The sequence below is a fragment of the Pteropus vampyrus genome, unplaced genomic scaffold (genome assembly GCF_000151845.1).
Source record: "Pteropus vampyrus isolate Shadow unplaced genomic scaffold, Pvam_2.0 Scaffold1000005216, whole genome shotgun sequence".
Taxonomy (NCBI): Eukaryota; Metazoa; Chordata; class Mammalia; order Chiroptera; family Pteropodidae; genus Pteropus; species Pteropus vampyrus.
The window spans coordinates 1-7,063 of NW_011919618.1; the positions used below are offsets into that span (position 1 = coordinate 1).

General features: G+C 46.3%; 1 long non-coding RNA gene across 3 annotated transcripts; it reads left to right on the plus strand.

The window, feature by feature from the left end:
- Positions 1-8: 8 nt before the first annotated feature.
- Positions 9-6,574, plus strand: LOC105311603. Of its 3 annotated transcripts, XR_897696.1 has the most exons (6): positions 9-133; positions 1,975-2,755; positions 3,999-4,221; positions 4,484-4,629; positions 5,100-5,720; positions 6,255-6,574. It is a non-coding gene; the product is annotated as an uncharacterized LOC105311603 (long non-coding RNA). The 3 variants fall into 3 exon arrangements; XR_897694.1 differs by having other exon boundaries at positions 4,484-5,720; XR_897695.1 differs by lacking the exon at positions 3,999-4,221 and having other exon boundaries at positions 4,484-5,720.
- The last annotated feature ends 489 nt before the right edge of the window (positions 6,575-7,063 follow it).

Genomic DNA, 7,063 nt, shown 5'->3' on the forward strand with positions numbered 1-7,063 from the left:
CATCTCTTGGGAGTGCTTCAGGAAAGCAAAATGTCACCCTCTCTTCCCAAACCCTCCTCTATTCTAGCCAACAAGTATGCCACGTCCCAGGGATCTGTAGGTGAATGTGTGAAGGCGATTGGAGTTTGCACAGGTGGGTGTGCCACATGGGTTAGGGATTGAGGTGAAGAACACTTTGGGAGCATGTGGGGCCTTTCCTTCTTAACTAGTCAGAGTGAACATTCTGTGAGTCCATAGGTGAGAACTGTGTGACAGGACACAGCGCTTGAGTGGTCGGTGCTAGTGCTCTTTGTAACCTACTTCTGTGTGACCTGGGGCGTACCACCCCCATTTATTATAACTGATGCTGTCTCCACCCAGCCTTGTGTTAGTGAGTGTGATAGAAACCAGGCAATAACGATGAGTCCTGGCTGCCTGCACGTGTTACCTCCCACATTCAGACACTCGGTCTCTCTCGAGGCCAAGAATCCTGTCGGCAGCTGTGGATCTATTGCTGTAGAAGGCATGGCTATGCTATAGATGCCCAGGAGTCTGCACGAAATTCTCCTATTATGTTTCACCAGAGACTTGACAAAGCATTATTCTCCTAACATGATCAGACAAAGGTGCAAGTGCAGTAACTCGGCCTCTACTCTGGAGGGGAGGCCCAGCGTGGCTCAGGCCACTGGAGCCACTAAAGCTTCACAATCGTAGCAGATCTTTGAGTGGTCACAGATGTGCATGGTCCTACGGCCCATGGAACTGTCACCCTTTGCTGAACTTGCTGATCCCTAGATCTGATCCTGTCAGTGGCATCATTCGTACCTCTGTCCTTACCGATGTCATTGTCATTGATCATTAAGGAGAACACGGGCCTCGTGTCTTCCGAAGCCGTTTAGAATCCTCGTCATTTCTGATTCAGCTGGTCCGATTATCATGTCGTCATCCATAATACTCATTGGGATTATGTGATGTCCTGCAGCTTCTCTCGAACCCTTTGGAATGCATAGGCAGACAGGAACGTACATGGTAGTTGTTCCCATGTAGATGCTGACAGTTGCTGATCCACTTCCGGACCAGTTTTGGAAACACTGTTTTCCCATGAAAAGCCGTATGCCCCGCATTTGAGAATATGTCTGGAACTACTCTAGTTAAGATACATTTGTCACAGCAGGTATATTTTGGTTCAATAGGTTATTTTCGTAATCATGGGCCATTATTTGTCTGGATTTTGGAGAAACGAGACTGATGAATTAAATGGGCTAATGATGTAGACCATGATGCCTGTGTCCTTCAGTTTGATGGAGGCGCTGATCTCTGTCACTTGTCCTGGGACGTGATAGGTTTTTCTTCTCTAGAATTGTAATTGGAGGGGACAGAGAGGTTTATGTCTCCAATGAACATCACTTTTGTTTCCTGCTGTAAAATCTTTTACTTACAGGTGTAGAAACCACTGTGAGAATCATATTCACAACTCTGTATATGCATTCTTATTATACAACTACAGTGGAGGAAATGACCACAAGGTGGGCCCACAGACCCAGTGGGCCCAACGTGAGACAGACATATGTATCCAAAGGGTTCAGGAATCCATGAATTTCTGACCCCTTTATGTCAATACTCTATGGTGGTGTTTTGATTCATTGAATGTCAAGTGAACCTGGGCTCGATATCCAAGAGCTCTGGAAATACCTGCATACTCCTCGGTTCCAGGTGTCCAGTTACGCAGATGATGTCTATGCGTCCCCTTCGAAGAAGCACCAGGGAAGCACAATGCTACACCTATCTCGGTGTTGTAGGCACACTACTCCTCGGACATCGGACATCTTTATCATTTAAGAGTCTGGGTGGGAGGGATTCTCAGGCCTTACCTTGGCAAAGGATCATCACTTTGTATTGGGGCAGCTGACCCCTGCCTTCTGCTCCTCTAACTTCATGTCTTGATTTTGTCTATCACGTGACACCCTTGCTGGCCTTTCATGCTGCGTTCCTGAGGACGCCATCTTCAAGAAGCCATCTCCCTCCCCGGTCTCTGCAGACCAGGCTGCCCTCCACAGTGCTGCTTCTTATGTAACCATGCCCACCTCTCTTCTGAGGACTACATGCTGACCTCTTGCCATTGCCAGATCCTGTTTCCTGTTGCTACTCTGGAGCCGCGTCTGGAACAGCACCACCTGTTTCCAGCACTGCTCTCTGAAGGTTGCCATCCACTTGCATCTCACTGATGCTCTGGTCCCTTCATTAGTGCTGTTCTCATAGGCCCGTCTGAGCATTCTAGTTGTCTGGTTGCCTTTTGACTTATATGAGGCCCGTGCCAGCATGCCCACTTCTATGATAGATTAGTCCCTGACCTCACGCAATATTGCGGTGCGTTCCAGTTCTGATATGAACCATGTAGAGTCAGCTTTGACCCCGCCTGTGGGTGCAGAGTGGTCCACAAGACTAACTTCAGATCTAGCACTGCTCCCTGCTTTGGAGTTCCCAGGAATTCCTCACTCTTACCCATTAGGTTGCGCTTAGCAGGACCCGCGCTGGCTGGATTTTTGCTAGAAAGATTTATAGGACTCAGGAATGCTATCATTATGCTTACAGTTTTCTTATGGCAAAGGGTGCAGTCAGATTAGGTCTGAAGCGCTCCTGAATCCCATAGATGACGTAGCACTAGGAAAATTCCAAGGCTTAAGAATTTAACATCCTTCACCCGGGACCGAGGGCAATGACCAGACAACTACTTGATCGTACAACCCTGATGTATGCCGTTCCTGCCTTGCGAGAGGTATTTCAGTATCGTTACCAGAATACATGCCAGGCCCTTGACGTGGGGTTACAACCTGTGTGCATGAAACGGCCCTATGAGGACAAGCTCCGTTCTTCAGCTTCGTGGTCCATCTCCAGATGAACCCTTATATCTGGCTCACAGATATAAGGGTTCTTGTGCTCTTGTTTATGCATAGGAGCTGCATTCTGTTGCTCATGTGAGGTTTATCCCCTCTCCTCCCTATGGCTAACCAAATAATTTCTATTTTTGGTGTGCTGAGTCTTGACCCTTTTGTGAGTCTGGGGACCATAGTGGGGTAGGGACAGCCTTGATGGGCAAGTGTTGTCTCAAAAGACACTTGATTCATCTGAAGCTCTGCAAAGCCTCTCATGAATGGGTATCTTAGTTTTCAAAGCTGTTGTAAGAAACAACCACACAAGTAGTGACAGAACCACTCACACATTGAATATCAGAGTTTGAAAGGAGCATGATATGGCTACAATGAAAGTGTAGCATAGCACTGCTCTATCCGAATCCAGTGAGTAGGAGGGAAGAGGTAGGGCTGTCGGGATGAAGGCGTGCGGGAGGAAAGGTCATTTTCTTGGTACTTTTTCAAATTCTTCTGGCTTTATAACAAAGGAAAGGCCAAATTTTTTACGTATCTGTGATAGGCCAAATAAGGGTCCGTGGCGACATTCATAGCCTAGTACCTATGAACTGTGGAAGTTACTTCAAGTGATCGAGGGGCCTTTGCAGATGAGATCAGGTTAAGATCTTGACGTGGGGAGATTATTCTAGATTATCCACGTGGACGTTGGACAGAATCTCAAAGTTCTTGAGGGCTATCAGGACATAGGGGGAAGAAAGTGATGTGAGGACGGGGCGGGGAAAGCAAAGGTGATGCGATCGAGGTCCTTGAGCCAAGGCAAGAGCGGAGCGTCCGCCAGCTTCCAAAGGCAAGAACTCCATTTGTCTTCAAGGGCCTCAGAAATGAGCACAGTCCCGCAAACACTCTGATTTTATCCCAGAGACACCGACTGGCAATTTTAGGATCACAGCCTGTTAGAAATGAATCGGTTGTCCGTCAATGACATGAGTCCTAAGGTGTCACAGCATCATTGGCAACCTAACAACATTGATAGCAGTAAAAACTATAAATAAATTTCAAAGTAGTAAGCCTTGAGACGAAAGTGTTTATTTTTTGCAGAGCTGCTTTTTATGTCATGTAAAATACAGTATATATTTATCTTTGAAACAACAGGGCCTGAGAATCACACCTCTGAGAATGAAAAAGAGAAAGAAAAAAAGACTGTGCAGCCTAGGATCTGTTAAACTGCATTTCATAACTAGAGGAGCAGAGATCTGAAACCAGCACAGAGGGATGTGTCTGTGTAGCAAGGGCTCGAGGAGGAACTGTTCAGCCACAATTCAGAGGCCAAGAGACAAATGTCTGAGCACCGATCAAAGTCCAGTGCAAAGTCCAGGTAGAGGGTCTGGTGGGTGGAGAAGATGTGATTTATTAAGGCAGGACCGGGAAAGATTCCCCAGAAAGGAAGTTCAGTTCGACGTGTTCAGGGCTTAGGAGTCTGTAGGATGGTGCCAAGGAACAACCTTCTATGGTCAGAGCTACCCTGTGAGGGTAATAAACATGATAAGAAATTGTGTTAGGGTTCTCCAGAAAAGCAACTTGTATGTGCGCGTGAGAGTGACTGAATATACATTTAAAATTAATTTTGTATTGACTAGGAGTTGCCTCACAGCATCATGGAGTCTGGGAAGTCTCATGATCTGCCATCTGCAAGCTGGAGACCCAGAAATGTCGGCGCTATAGATCTGACCCAAGCCGGAAGTTCTGAGAATAGGACGGCCACGGTAGAAGTTCCAGTGCACAGGTAGAGGGGAAATGTCTTTTTTTCCTATTTGTGTTCTATTCAGCCTCTCGAATTATCGCACGATGCCTACCCCAATAGGGGAGAACCACCGGTTTACTCAGGCCACAGACACAAATGTTAACTCACCTGGGAACACCTTCACGGACATATCCTGATAATGTTTCACTAAATATTGGACCACTCATGGTCAGCCGATTAGACACCTAAAAGTAGCCATCACAGAAGTCAAACCTGTCATTTAAAAATATGAAGAATTTTTACTTTTGAAAGAGGTAAGGTCCCTACAGGCGATTGACTTCCAGTGTTGACTTTGAAAATCTTCTTTGACATGCCACAGATACAATCAAATTTCCTCCTCAGTCTCATTGTTCAGGTAGTGTACTCTCTTCAGAGAGGACTCGTAGGCGAGCGATCAAACTTACGTGAACCACAGCTAATTTAAGTCCTTTTCCCTCTACACATCATTGTAGACTTTGAGATGCTACCATGTGACTGCGTCATTATCTACTTGGGGGCAGAAGGCTGCTGACTGAGATGGAGCAGAACAGACGTGGATTCCGGGGCACCGAGAGAAGTGGAGAATGACGGTGCTGGGGCTTGTTTGGAATTTGGTATTCCTTAAGGTTCTATTTTCTCGAGGAAGGAAACTCTACTTTTCTCTTATGCTATCATTAACTCATGAACACTTAATATACCATCCATCGTCATGAGAAATAAAACATTGATTTTTTTTTCTGCCTGGTTTCCCACCGGGATTTCAGAAGTCTTTCTTAGTATGCTTATTTTCATGGCCTTTGGTCTTTGCGTACGTTCGGTAAGACTGTGCCATCCCCGTGAATAGGATGTAACTGGAAACGTTGGGGAAACAGCCACGACTTTGACTCAAATGTCTTAGTTGCCAATGATGCCCACATGATCATTAATGATCCCACACTTTAAGGAGCTATGGTCGATCCGATGGTGATTTTGGAACCTTGAGAATTCAGACATCAACCCAAGCAATAGAGAGACGGGTGAAATCCGATGGTGAATCCTCCCAAACGTGAGAGGCTCTGAACTGGTCCGTCTGACAAAGCGACAGAACCTAAGTGGTGAGTGCCCAACCCAGTAAAAAGTATACAGGTTCAGGACAAATTGAGTGACCTAAAGCAGCCAAGCTTTAGCATTCAGATTACCCTTCCTTGGAGATGATGTTTGATCACAAGGGACGTAACGTTAGAGAAAAATGCACTTCCATGGAAAAGGCCAGGAAGCATAGGATTCTGAGAGATGTGGTCGTGGCCCCGTTAATGGTCTCTCGGCTATTTGGCACCTGTAGATCAGTGGCTGGGAACTTCTAACCCTTTGTAGATTTGAGGACCCGATGGAGATGCAGACTGGGTTTTGGCTGAAAGAGAGTTCATTGAGCTTCCCTGCACTGTGCACGTGGCAGTTTTATAGAGGTCTTCATGTTCCGCTCAGAGTCAATGAATTTCAGACAGCTGCTTCCTGACTACAGACCACTGGCCGCCATTTCCTGAGAGCATTTCATGTAGACATGTAGTTGCAATGTTGCAATCACAGAATCTTTCTCTGCCCTATTGCAATGTCCACACGTCTTCTTAATTGTTTTTTACTTGTTCCAGGACTCTGGCAAAATCTTTCTCAAAGGCTCGGTCTCATCTCTTTGAAATGTCATGCTGTTGGAGCTTTAGGAACCCTCCTGGTGGCCCTCTGCATGGGAGTAGGAACCCAACGTGGATGAGTACACTTACAACCAAGATGGAAAACTGCATCCCGTCAGGATTTCATGAGAAGTTTTATAGTACACCCGGTTGGCCACACAAAGGCCTGTGATTCTCTCTCCCCAGTCTGATGATCCCTCCAGCCCCATGTTTCAGGGAGTTCAGTTTGTTCTCATGGCCTTATTACGCTGGTCTAAATAAAGTCCTTCTTGCCTCTTTCACTTTGTCTGATGCAAGTTTTAATGTGACATTACCCTCCTGTAATGAGCTGATCCTGTCATCTGGCACTTGGTGTCAATCCTTCCCATACTTTCAAGCCTTCCTCCCTCATTCCTCATGTGGCTGCCTCCTCCACAAGAATATTTCCCATGTTCCTCTCTCCCTTCTGACTCGGTGTCCACAACAGTAGACAACCTGACTGCCCAGATCCTTCTAGGATCTCAGGTAATCTAAACATCATGGTCCTCAGAATGAAGAGCACTGTGAGTCGAAACCTGATGACACGACACAAACCTGCAAGCGCACACCACCCCAGGAGCCCGCCCCATCCATCATTTCTCAAGCCACATGCATTTTCACTTTGCATTCAAAAAACAATATCACACAGATGTAAAAAGTATATCATGTCCAAGATGCAGGACAGACTGATGACGATACTGAATCCTGAATAAGCCCCCGGCATAAACCCTGTAGTGGACTAAAGGTCCTGG